The sequence below is a fragment of the Puntigrus tetrazona genome, chromosome 22, assembly GCF_018831695.1.
Source record: "Puntigrus tetrazona isolate hp1 chromosome 22, ASM1883169v1, whole genome shotgun sequence".
Lineage (NCBI taxonomy): Eukaryota > Metazoa > Chordata > Actinopteri > Cypriniformes > Cyprinidae > Puntigrus > Puntigrus tetrazona.
The window spans coordinates 1,259,381-1,272,462 of record NC_056720.1 but is presented as its reverse complement, the minus strand read 5'-3'; the positions used below and the strand labels follow the sequence as shown (position 1 = coordinate 1,272,462).

The 13,082-nt window shown below is 38.9% G+C and overlaps 1 protein-coding gene and 1 long non-coding RNA gene across 2 annotated transcripts in view; one reads left to right on the top strand and one right to left on the bottom strand.

The window, feature by feature from the left end:
* LOC122327901 overlaps positions 1-13,082 on the bottom strand; it is a 359,865-nt gene that overhangs the window by 248,745 nt on the left and 98,038 nt on the right.
* On the top strand, positions 3,392-12,745 carry LOC122328053. The gene is made up of 2 exons (XR_006247768.1): positions 3,392-3,484; positions 12,714-12,745. It is a non-coding gene; the product is annotated as an uncharacterized LOC122328053 (long non-coding RNA).

Genomic DNA, 13,082 nt, shown 5'->3' with positions numbered 1-13,082 from the left:
ACCTGGCCATGGTTCGGGTGAAAAGCCGCTGGATCCTGGTTTGAGGTTGCATTCTGTAATGATTGAGGGGTCTGAGCCGTGCAGATCCATTCGCAGGCTTTTATTGGATGAAGGAAAGGTTTAAAGCAGGCAGACATCAAAACACAGCAAACAGGAATATAAGAGGCAAGCCAACAACAGAATCCAAAAATCAGGCAGAGGTCGGGTCAGGCAGCAAAAAATCAAAGAATCTCGAACAAGGGAACCGCAAGGCTAGGCTATCTTTAGACAAACAATGCAACCTACAGGTGAGGGGCCTGCTTCAGAATTTATAGTCCCAAAACAGGAAGTAGCAGCAGAGGAAGTGATCACAGGTCATCCAGAGGTAAGGGCTCCCTCTGCTGGCTTGGTGACACTAACACATAAGATGCACTATTTGATTGTAAAGTCAGAGTGTCTTCATCTGTATGAATCATATTTATTCCTCCTCATAGACACAGTAGTGAAGCTCTTCTGTGGATCTTCTTCTGATGCTTACTGCTTCTCTCAAGATGATCTCAAACTATGATATACAGCATTTATCATTATTCAGTGACTGAATTCCTTCAGGTATTTCTTGTGATTAAACTCTATCAAGGATTTCTGGTGATGGATCTCAATCTAAACTGTAAGGTGGAACAGAAGAGAACATAATTAGAGTTTAGTGGAAAGTACAAATTAGGTTAACGCTTTATTTAAAGATGTCTGTAATACAGGCTCATTACTTAAGTATTTAGTAGTAGCTGTTATACTTAAAACAAAATTGTACTTACTATATAACTAAGTTATGGAACAGTCTGTAATCATGTAGATGTTGTAAGGAGGTGAATCAAAACCTGAAAATGCAATAAGACTATTCTGAGAAGGGATATCCAAAGGAACAAAAAGGTCTTCAAAAAGAGAGTAAACAACACCCTTTGGAATCTCTTTGTCTGGTCTGAGGCGTAATTCTGTAGCCAGATCGGCCCGTAGTGTGGTGTGTGTCCCCATACCCCATACTATGTACTTTTTAAAAACCAGGTATAATGACCTTTTAAATTTGTTTTATTTTGCTTTGTGTTATTTTTGTACTGGTGATCAGTTGTGCAAATGTTTGTGAATTATACCAATTTGGAACCTATTCTTGCCTGGCAAAATAAACATTAATCTTGGTTAACTTATAATATTGTCTGAAATAACTTCTAGTAGGTTAGTTTTCCGCATTGTTGGCGTGCTAGGGTGAGTCAGATCAATGATCAATGGATGGAGCTGGGGGCACGTTCTTGAGATCATGACTTTTGGCCACCAAACTGGCTTAGCATGCTATTATTAGGGAACGCATAAAAATTACTCTTTTTGAGTCTATTGAGGAAATGGCTGCATTAAGGTAAGCGACCTATGAGGTAGCCTCTGACTAAGACCTGGGATAGCCCAGATGTGTTCTGAGTCTGTTCTGGCCAAACAAGGTCTCTAAGTGATCCAGACTCCTAACAAACGAAGTCGAAACTAGGAAATATTATAGTTAATTAATGATCCAAATTTAATCACAACTAGAGGGATCAGCAGTTACATTTAAATAAATATAACTAAAATCACGAAAGATTAGAGTCAGATAAAATTATTACATATTACTATAGTACTATAATTGGAAACACAAAAGATTAATAAATATTAGTGATTTTTGAGGAGACGCAAAGGAAAGACCGAACAAGCTTTGACCTTCAACCAGGGCCTCTGGATTCCGTTCTGCCTCGTTTTACCTGGATTTCCTACAATCTGATCAAATCTATATCAAACTGTAATGATTCACTATTACTGATATCATTAATAAAGCAGCTGCTGCTGTATAAAGTGTGACAGTGTGCTTTTGTTCTCTTTCCTCCTTTGTGTTAAACATTTTATCAACTTTTTATTTCAGTTAAATGAATCTCTTTAATATCTCAAAGTGAAGTTTACTCACCTCAGATTACAGTTTGAGTCTCATAGCACAATCAGTGAGCTGCTGCTTTGAGTCTCCAATCATATTTTGTCTCAGATCAAGCTTTTTTAGAAACTGCAGTGTTTCTGTGTTTGAGTTAAAGAAGAAACATCTGCAATGTCACAGAGACTAGAGACATTAAAGACTATAAAGAGACAAAAAGAGAAAGAGAGATCATCTCAAACAAAAAGATAACAAATACTTTTCACAAATATAATGTGAACTCAAGAGTATGAAGTGTTTTGGTTTTAAATGTTAAAGAGTTTTTAATCATTTTATTCTTGTGTGTGAATGTTACTGATCTCAATCTCTCCAGTTTACAGTGTGAATTTATCAGTACTCCACACAAGCGATTCACTCATGTGTTTTTTATTTGATTCAAATTCAGGTTCAGTTCTCTCAGGTGTGATAGGTTTGATTTCAGAGCTGAAGTCAGGATGAGACTCTGTTTCTCTGTAATACTGCCTCCACACAGACTGAAGACAGAAAGAGAAAAGAATGAATCAGAAATGTATCATAAATAAATGTCATGCAGTAAAATACATTAATTAAACATTATTATACATATTTTGAATTTAATATTCAAATTACTTAGTTGGGTCAACATAATTTATCTGGTTTTACATTAAATTAATTTCTAACCATGTCTTCAAATAAAAGTTCTGCAGATGGATCAGTACTACACATACTCAGTTCTTCCAATTACACCAACATAACTGCACATTAAACATTAACTTGTAGAAAAGCACATACAATAAATAAAATTTATTCTAAATTCCTTGTAAATCAAGCTGGGATCTACAAATCCACTGTAAAGTCACAAAAACAACACTTAAAAAACACTTAAAATAATCTAAACGATGATCTTTAATCTGACTGTAACTGCTGTAGAGTATAATGATACTACATTTACATTTACATTTAGTCATTTAGCAGACGCTTTTATCCAAAGCGACGTACAAATGAGATAGGCATTAGAAGCAATTCATGTCAACAAAAGGGCAGTAGTGCATAAGTGCTCTGAGTGGGGTCTTGGCTTACCTAACGCAGACACAAGGCTTTTTTTTTTTTTTTTTTAGGATAGGAAAGAGTAGGAGAAGAAGAAGAAAGTGCTCTCGATGTTGGGTCAAGTGTAAACGAAAAAGATGAGTTTTGAGTTTGTTTTTAAAGATTGATAGTTACTCTGCTGCCCTAGTGGCAACAGGCAGATCGTTCCACTAGCGAGAAACAGACCAGGTGAAGGTGCGCAAGAGTAATTTTGCACCTTTTTGTGAAGGCACTGCAAGATGCCTTTCGTTTGCAGAGCGTAGGCACCTGGAGGGAACATATGATTCAATTAGTGAGTGTAAGTACGAGGGAGCGGAGTCTGTGATTGTCCTGTAGGCCAAAATTTCAGAACAATACTAACTGTAGTTTCTTTAGCTTGAATTGTGTGTTCATCAGTAAATCACTGAGGTGTTTCACTCCAGAGTCTCTGAGTTCATTCCCGCTCAGGTTCAGTTCTCTCAGGTTTGATGGGTTTGAAGTCACAACAGAACAACCTTTATCTGTCAAACCACAGCTGCTTAACCTACATTGAGAGAAAGAGAGAAGTCACACTTCATTCTTTTTAATTAAAAGACTTTATTCTTGTGTGTGAAAGTTACTGATCTCAATCTCTCAAGTTTACAGTGTGAATTCTTCAGTACGTCACATAAGTGATTCTGCGTTTTCTATTTAATTCTCGTTCAGGTTGAGTTCTCTCAGGTGTGATGTGTTTGATTTCAGAACTGAAGTCAGGATGAGACTCTGTTTCTCTGTAATACTGCATCTGCACATACTGAAGACAGAAAGAGAAAAGACAATGAATCAGATCCATGTTAAGTTTATGTGTAAAAGAATACATGGCATAAAGTTGTTTAATTTTACTAAAGAATTTTTTTCCAATTTAACATTTAGTTTAAAACTGAAATGCATATTAGGGTCAACACAAATTAGCTTGCTTACACTAAATTAAATTAGACTAGTTTGGATTTCAAAAATCAAAATCAAAAATTTGTCAAACTAAATCTTATGTGGTAACAAGTGATTATTTACTGAGATCTTAATTAAATTATTATTATTATTATTATTATTATTATTATTATTATTATTAAACAAGCAGTTATAGTCATAATTATCGAATATGTATTACTCATTAAGTGTCATAGTAACCTTATTTAAAAACATGGCCTTCACAGAAAAACACCTTGCAATGTATGCACCTTGCAATGTCTTTGCTAACCCTCAAGCAGGGCACCCGATCACTTGAGGATTATACTCAGGAATTTCTGGACCTGGCTTACTTCTGATTTACCGGACTGTTTGCTAATTGAATTTTTTCACGAGGGAATAAATCAGCCACTCAAAACACAACTTGTTCGAGAGGGTCCACGTGAATCACTTGCACATTTTATTGAGTTTGGTTTAGTGACTGTGGGGTCAGCTCTCACGTTGGGTATTATGGAGGAAGAAGACACTGCATTAATTCCCAAGATGGCCGCCTTCCCCGAGCCGCTGCCCAAGATGGATGCCGCCTGCCCAGAGCCGCTTCCCAAGATGGTCGCCGCCTGCCCAGCGCCGCTTCCCAAGATGGTCGCCGCCTGCCCAGAGCCGCTTCCCAAGATGGTCGCCGCCTGCCCAGAGCCGCTTCCCAAGATGGTCGCCGCCTGCCCAGAGCCGCTTTCCAACATGGCCGCCTGCCCTGCAAAGCCTCCAGTGCCCGCGCCTCGTGCAAAGCCTCCAGTGCCCGCGCCTCGTGCAAAGCCTCAAGCTAACCCACCCTCCCACCCTTGCTACACGTTGTCGATGGATCCCAGCAGCCCCTGCACTCATCCTCTGCCCTCCACCTGGAGCTTGCCATGGGTCTGCCAGTCTCCATCGCCACCGTGGGTGAAGGATCCCTCGCTTCATTGTCCCGCCTCCGAGTCCCAGACTACACCTCGGCTTGTAGACCCGACGGCTCCCCCTGGGCTTCTAGCTCCCTCCCCTCCACCGTGGTCCATCAGTCCACCAGCTCCACCAGGCTCCATCGTCTCTCCGGCTCCGCCTTGGTCGGTCGTCGACCATCCGTTGCCTCAGGATTCCTCTCCTCCAGCTTCGCCTCGTCCCTCCATCCCTTAGGCTCTGTCAGGCTCCTCCTTCCCTCCGGCTCCACCTCAGTCCTCAGTCGCTCTGGCTCCGCAGCGTCCTTCCTGTCCCCCGTCTCCGTGTCAGTCGCAGAAGCCTGCGGTATCGCCTAGGACCTCCAGCGCCTCTGTATCACCCTGGCTCTTCGGCTCTCCGCCTCCACCTCAGTCTCCTCGACCACCTGCTCCGCCGCCGTCGGTCGGCCCCATGGGGTTGATGGCCACTACCTCTCCAAGGCTCCTCCCTCCGTCGACTCCACCACTGACCATCATGGCTGGGCTCTGGATCGCCTCCCGCTCCGGACTCCTCCTGTTTTCTCCCTGGCTCCTCCCTCCATCTCTTCCTCCTTGGACTCCGTTTGCTGACCCCCTCCCGGAACCCCCTCCCAAGCTCTCAGTGTTTTTTGTTTGTTTTATGGAGCGCCAGTAGTCGCTCCTAGGAGGGGGGCTATGTCACCAAGCCAGCAGAGGGAGCTCTTACCCCCGGGTGATCTGTGATCACTCCCTCTGCTGCTACTTCCTGTTCCAGGACTATAAAAACTGTAGCAAGCCACTCACCTGCAGGTTGCATTGTTTCGCCTGTTCTATTGTTGGTTCCCGAGTTTTCCTTAGTCTTTGTTCTCTTGGTTTTGACCCTGCCTGTCTTTCGATATTCTGATTGTTTGCTGCCTGACCTGACCACTGCCTGTTACTGGATTTTGTGTTTGCCTCGCCTCTGATACTCCTGTTTGTCCTGTTGGACGCCTGCCTGTTTTGACCATGTCTTCATTTAATAAAAGCCTGCAAATGGATCCGCACGCCTCAGACCCTTCCTACGTGACACAATTAAAGCCACAACTAATATTAATGTAGTTTCAACACAAATAAATTAAATACATTTCAGTTTTAAATACATTAGGTAGAGTAAACACAATTAAATTGTTACAGAATTACAGAATTTAATTTATTATAATTAAAATGAAAAAAACAGAAAAAAAAATAAAATATTGTTTTTTAAATTTACAGTCACAAATACACATAATAATTTAAACAGTGAAATTTCATCTGACTGTAAATGCTGTGGAGTATAATGATACTAACTCTAGTTTCTCCAGCTTAAATTCTTGGTAAAGCAGGAGTTTGTTTTTATTTTGTTGCTGTAGTCATCTGCAAGAAGTCTTTAAGAAAATCGTCAAGCAATATCCAAGAAAATCTTTAAGAAATCTCCAAGGAAAAAATCTAACTAAAACCTAGCACAGTGAAGTTTATATGTTTCAAGGGGGAGGAGTACATAGAGGTGGAGACCAGTAAAACAAAAGTATGCAAATGCAGAACAGGAACTTAGCCCAGAACAGTAACTTTTCCGATCCTTGATCTATTTAGCATCCAAGTGTCATTCTGTCACGCTAGCACCACCATCATCAGACGAGCCTGTCACATGGTCAAGATCCCAATCACCCGATTACTAATGGAACTAATAATTACAAATGGAAGTGTAAGAGGAACCCCCGAGCGATCCCCTTCAGTCGTTCCTCCAAGTGGTTTGGGAGACTCTATCAGTGCCCCTCAGCTCGTCCTGTCCCATTGCTCGGCCCACAATCTTCACCGGAGATGTTACTTCCTGTGCGGGCTTCCTCCTTCAGTGCTCCCTGTATTTGGAGATACAGCCGCATCTCTTCCCGACCGAATGGGGCAAGATTGCATTCGTCATCTCTCACTAGTCTGGCAGAGCGCTCCTATGGGCAGAATCACTGTGGACGACCAACAGTCCTCGGGCGAGGTCACTGGAAAGTTTTATTGCACATTTCTGGGAGGTATTCGGTCAACCCGCTACGAGTGTAACCGTGCACGATGAGCTTCTTTAGCTACGACAGACAAAGCTCCCCATCCACGAGTATATGCTCCGTTTCTATACACTGGCGTTCTGTAGCAGCTGGAATGACACCGTCCTACTCCGTGTTTCGTCAGGGTCTGAATCTAACCATACGCCAACAAATGGCAATTTATGAGGACATGGTGGGACTGGAGGTGTTCCTACAAAAGGCCACCAACGTGGCACAACACATTTTGGTCTTCGCACGAGCCGCCACACTCCCGCAACCCGAAGCAATGCTCGGCGACCATTATCACCTCTCCAACCAGGAACGAACCCGTCGCATCAGAGAGGTATTATGCCTGTATTGTGTCTCCTTGACACTTCATCTGCTACTGCCCAATCCGACCACCACAACCAGCGGTGAGTGTCACTACCCTAATTCCTCTAGTCGCACGCATTCCCCATATAGACACTATCCTCTCTTTCCATTGACAACTTTTCCCAGTCAAGGTCCTGGTGGACTCCGGAGCATCCAGAAATTTCATCTCGTCCCGAACTTCCACATTCCCCGTCACCAAAGTTCCACTATTTACCGTATTTCCACTATTCAAGGCAGACCCCTCTCTAATGGTATGGTGCGACATAACACTCCGCCACTCACCCTCCAGACTGGCAGTCTTCACATGGAGACAATCTCTTTGTTAGTTCTGGAGGACGCCACAGTGGATGTGTTTCTAGGCCAGCCCTGGCTCGATCAACACCAGCCAGTAATCAGTATACAGTATACAGTATACAGTATAATCGCGGCTCCGCTCACCTTCCTTCTACGTCAGAACAGAAGGACGATTGAATGGAACTCGGAGGCTGAAAGGGCCTTCTCACGGTTGAAGACCACCTTCTGTTCCGCACCCACATTACTTCAACTGGAACCTAACTTGCCGTTCACGGTAGAGGTAGATGCGGCAACACTCGAGGTAGGAGTCGTACTATCACAATGGAAAGGTGAACGCACTCCATCCATGCGCCTACTTCTCTAGCAAACTGTCCCCGGCGGAGCAGAATTATGACATGGGTAATCAGGAACTATTAGCCACTTACCCGCTCCCCTTCATATACTCGTGCTCACATTCACTCGACGGCTGATCTCAAGGTTGCATCCCTACCCATTCTCTGCCTGCCAGTCCGCCTGGAATGATCTGACTCATTGAAGGGAAGTGATTAAGACTTTCTCCTTAGTTTGTTTCTCTACGGGTTTTGTAACCCTGCCTATGTTTGTTTCTACGGCTGTTCGCCAATACCTAAGTTGTATTATTAAAAAAAACATTACTTGGAATTTCCTCTGTGTCTGCCTCTCTATCAGCACGTGACACATTTAAATGCATAGGTGAAAGAAAAGGCACAGTTGTACTTTAGGATTAGCATCAACACTTGATTTAGGACACCTACCAGATGTTCATGAAATGAAAGACAAAAGATAACTGTCTCAGGGCTTGGGCTTCCTGCTCTTAGAATGTAAATCACAACACACATTCAGCTTATACTGTTATATTGGAATCTGTGTTTAACCTTATATAAATTTGTAATACAACAATCCCCCATTTGAGAGTTCTAATGACTCTCACATAACACAAATTGAATCCTTCTAAAATCCATTCTATAGCCTATATTTAATAACATAAGCTCCATCTTGCAGTCATGCAACTTGGAAAAAGTTACAGGCACATAAATCTTATTCTGGACCTTTGCCTAGATTTACTTAGGTGTAATAGTTCTTTTCAGAACCATGACTCTTGACAAATATGACATGGATGGTAATATGTCGTACAAAACTACATGATTACACAATCATGTAGCATAAGAGTGGAAGTCCTGAAGTCCATGGCATCTGAATAACTGTGACGTTTGTTTCCTGTAGTCCATTTCCCTTGTAGACTAATTCGGATGACTCTTTGTTCTCATGAAGCTTGTTCATGGATGTCTGAGGTGAATCTTTAAATCAGGGTGCTGCATATGAGATGACATGCATATACACGGAGCTGAAACACAAGAAAACAAAGAAACAGCAGACCAGCAGTATTCATGCATAGACATTTTTGACTTCTGGTGATCATATAATGGTTTATATCTTGGTGATCGTATAATAGTTTAAATTTTGGTGCTTGTGTAGGGGTTTTGTTTACCTAGTATTAAGTCATTTGACACCTATGGACCAGTGAGGTAAGGATGGAATAGTGGATGGGGAAAAACCTAGGAGGACAATCTTCACCGTAAAGAGGGTTGGCCTTTGATTGAACGATTGAACGATGAACGATGATTGAAGCCTTTTTTTGAGGCAGTTGAGGCAGACATTGAGACTACAAAATCCCACGTAACTTGACAATACTTAAAGTGATTGTTACGTTAATATATATTTCAATCCATGTAAAACTGAAAAGACCTGACTGTATTATTGAGGAAATATTATTTGATCACTCATGTATTTATACAGTGCCCTACACTAATATTAGCATCCAATGGCAGCTGTGAAAAGAAACCTGCATTATTATTTCGATCTTTCATTCAAAACGTTAAACAACTTTATTAAAGTAAAACAACTTTATTGAATATACATTTATATACATCTTTCATGGACAAATTAAAAAGGAGAGATCCAGCTGGATCTATTTAGTTTTCCTTTTTTGATAACGATATATATATAAAATGTAAGAGATATCAGGTAAATGTAAAGTAACATTAATTTCACACATTGTAATTTGCCTTATATATTTTGATACATTAAAGTGCTGTGCACACATAACATGATGGGTTAAACTAAAGAGACAGACTCATCTCAAAGGTTAAATTAAACAACATGATCATTAGGTTGAATATTAAAGCAACAATGATAATTTAATATCATGTTTCTAACACACATGCAGCATTATTTGATTGTAAAGTCAGAGTCTCTTCACCTGTATGAATCATATTTACACATTTATCACACATTTATTTCTCCTTATAGACACAGTAGTGAAGCTCTTCTGTGGATCTTCATCTGATGTTTACTGCTCCTCTCAAGATGATCTCAAACTGTGATATACAGCATTTATCCTCAATTGAAGACTGAAGATATTTCTTGTGATTAAACTCTATCTTCTTCTATATACTTCTGGTGATGGATCTCTAAACTCTGTAAAGTGGAACAGAAGAGAAGATAATCAGAGTTAAGTGGAACAAAGTACAAATTAGTTATTCTATTTCAATTAGTTTAAGTAAAACGTAAAATCCTGTAATCATAAAAAAATAATTACAGCCTATACCAGATGGAATATGTATTTATAAAACATTAATTCTGTTTTAAATAAAAACATTTAGAGCCTAAATTCAATCTCTATTGAGTGAATATAAAGAGAAACACAAACTAAACTTCCAGTTTCACAGCCGTTTGTTAGGAACTTTTTTTCTTTATTTAAATTTAAAATGTAAAAATATACTTCAACTGTCAGGTTTATTCTGTGATAAGTGTCTGGATGAACATTATCTCTTACATGAAGTAAGTGTAAAGTAAAGTGAGGTGTTGCTTGTCAAAGTAAAAACACACAAGAGACAGAGACATTGATCATGTGATGCTGGACGTCTGTGAGCCGAAGCTGAATCTGCTCTGATTTGACCTGCTTTTCCTACAATCTGATCAAATCTATTTCAAACTGTAATGATTCACTATTACTGATATCATTAATAAAGCAGCTGCTGCTGTATAAAGTGTGACAGTGTGCTTCTGTTCTCTTTCCTCCTTTGTGTTAAACATCTCATCAACTTTTTATTTCATTCTGACACAAACCCTTTGAGATAAAGCTTCATGATACTTTGATCAACTCTTCTCACAGATATTGATAAGTGTGTATTTGTTCACGTATCAGAGTTAAATGAATCTCTTTAATATCTCAAATTGAAGTTTACTCACCTCAGTTTACAGTTTGAGTCTCGTAGCACATCAATGAGCTGCTGCTTTGAGTCTCTGATCTCATTAAACCTCAGATCAAGCTCTTTTAGAAACTGCAGTGTTTCTGTTTTTGTCAAACACTGAGTTAAAGAAGAAACATCTGTAATGCCACAGTCATAAAGACTAGAAAGAGACAAAAAGAGAAAGAGAGATCATCTCAAACAAAATCATAAAGAAGAATATTTCACAAAAATAATGAGCTCAGACTCATCACAAGACTTTGAGTATAAAGAGAGGAAGTAATCGTGAATTTAAAGATTTAAAATAATTGACTGTATATTTCACATATATTTAGAAGTAAAATCATTTTTCTGTATCCATTTGAGTAAATTATTTTTTGTCAAATTTTCTGAAACTTCACACACAATCAGATGCTTTTCACTATTTGAGAAGAAGTGAAAAAGTCTTACTGTTTCAAAAAACATAAAAAATCTTTATGAACATTCAGTTTTTTTCTTGTGCTGCTATATTTGATTTATATTTGATCTAAAACACAAATTCGGATGTAATGTCACTTCCTGAAAACCATGTTTTAGTTTTGAAGCATTAAAACAACTTCAATATTGTGTTTTCTCTTGGAATTTGAAATCTTGAAAGTGAGTCCCTAGTGAGTCAGTAGATGTGGACAGTCATGATTGGATCAGTCTAGTAATGCTAACAGACACTGGCATCTTTCCTGACCTCTGGTTGTTGTATGGATCACATCTTTCAAACTGACATACAATCTGGACAGAAATGTCTGACTTCCTCATGAACCTATTCTTCATCACTGCCCTCACACTCCTTCCTTCTGTCCTCTTTGGTCCTCACCCTATTTGATTTATTATTCCAACCTTATTTAATGATGCATCATATCACTATTATTTATCAATCATTTCTGAATTAAGTACAGATTTGTCTCTCAGTCTTATAAAAATGAACCTAAAACACATAAAAGCTATTCTACTTCCTGCCAATGCTGGTCAATAGTGCCAGCTACATTAAAAATACATCTTTGTCAGATTTATATCAGTTCTTTGTCAGTTCTGCATGAAGCTCAGATTCAGTTGTTGTTTTTATAAAAGTGCAGTAAAAATGTAAAAATATGTGACTTAAATGAATCACGAGTAAAGACCATCCAGTGCAATAAATAAAATATTGTTAAAACCTGAAAACAATATTTGTAAATAAATAATAATTCAGTTATAATATAAAACTAAATAATGAAATGAGGATAATAGTTATATTTCATATCTGGAGAATATTTAGAGCAAAAACAAAGGTTTGTGATTTGTAAAGTAATTATGATCAACTATAGATCCTCTTTAAAATAATATTAAAAACGAGTTAAAAAGAGTTTAAAACTAACAATTTAAGACAAGTATATTAATAAATCATTTTACTTCAAGAGATTTTAAGATTATAGTTTACAGTCAACAAGTACAACATTGTGATTCATTAATGTGATGCATAAAAATGCTGGCTATAAAATTTTGTTGATAAAGCCTGATAATTGTTGTTTGTTATTGCTGTGATCATGTGACTGACAGGTTTCCCGCCTTCACATCATCAGACGAGAGAAGAGATGTTTTCTTGAGGGACAGTTATTTTCATTAAACATCACAAGGGTCCATTTATTTTTGGAAATAAAATATGTGCCAAAATAAATCAATCATAATAAGCACTAAAATATTGCTGATATTGATTTCCTTAATAAACTAATAATGATACTAACTGTAGTTTCTCCAGCTTGAATTGTGTGTTCATCAGTAGATCACTGAGGTGTTTCACTCCAGAGTCTCTGAGTTCATTCCAGCTCAGGTTCAGTTCTCTCAGGTGTGATGGGTTTGATTTCAGAGCTGAAGTCAGGATGAGACTCTGTTTCTCTGTAATACTGCATCCATACAGACTGAAGACAGAAAGAGAAAAGACAATGAATCAGACACGTTATGTTCATGTGTGACTTAAATTAATCACGAGAAAACAACATCCAGTGCAATAAATAAAATACTGTTAAAATCTGAAAACAAAGTCAGTAAATAATCATACAGAAATAAAACTAGGATTTGAGGAGACTAGTTACATTTAAAGTCTAGAGAATATTTAGACGAAAAAACTAGAACTAGAGAAGATCAACTATAGAACTAATTTTAAAATAATACTCAAAATGTAAAAATTGAGTTTAAATGTTACTTATCAAGAAAA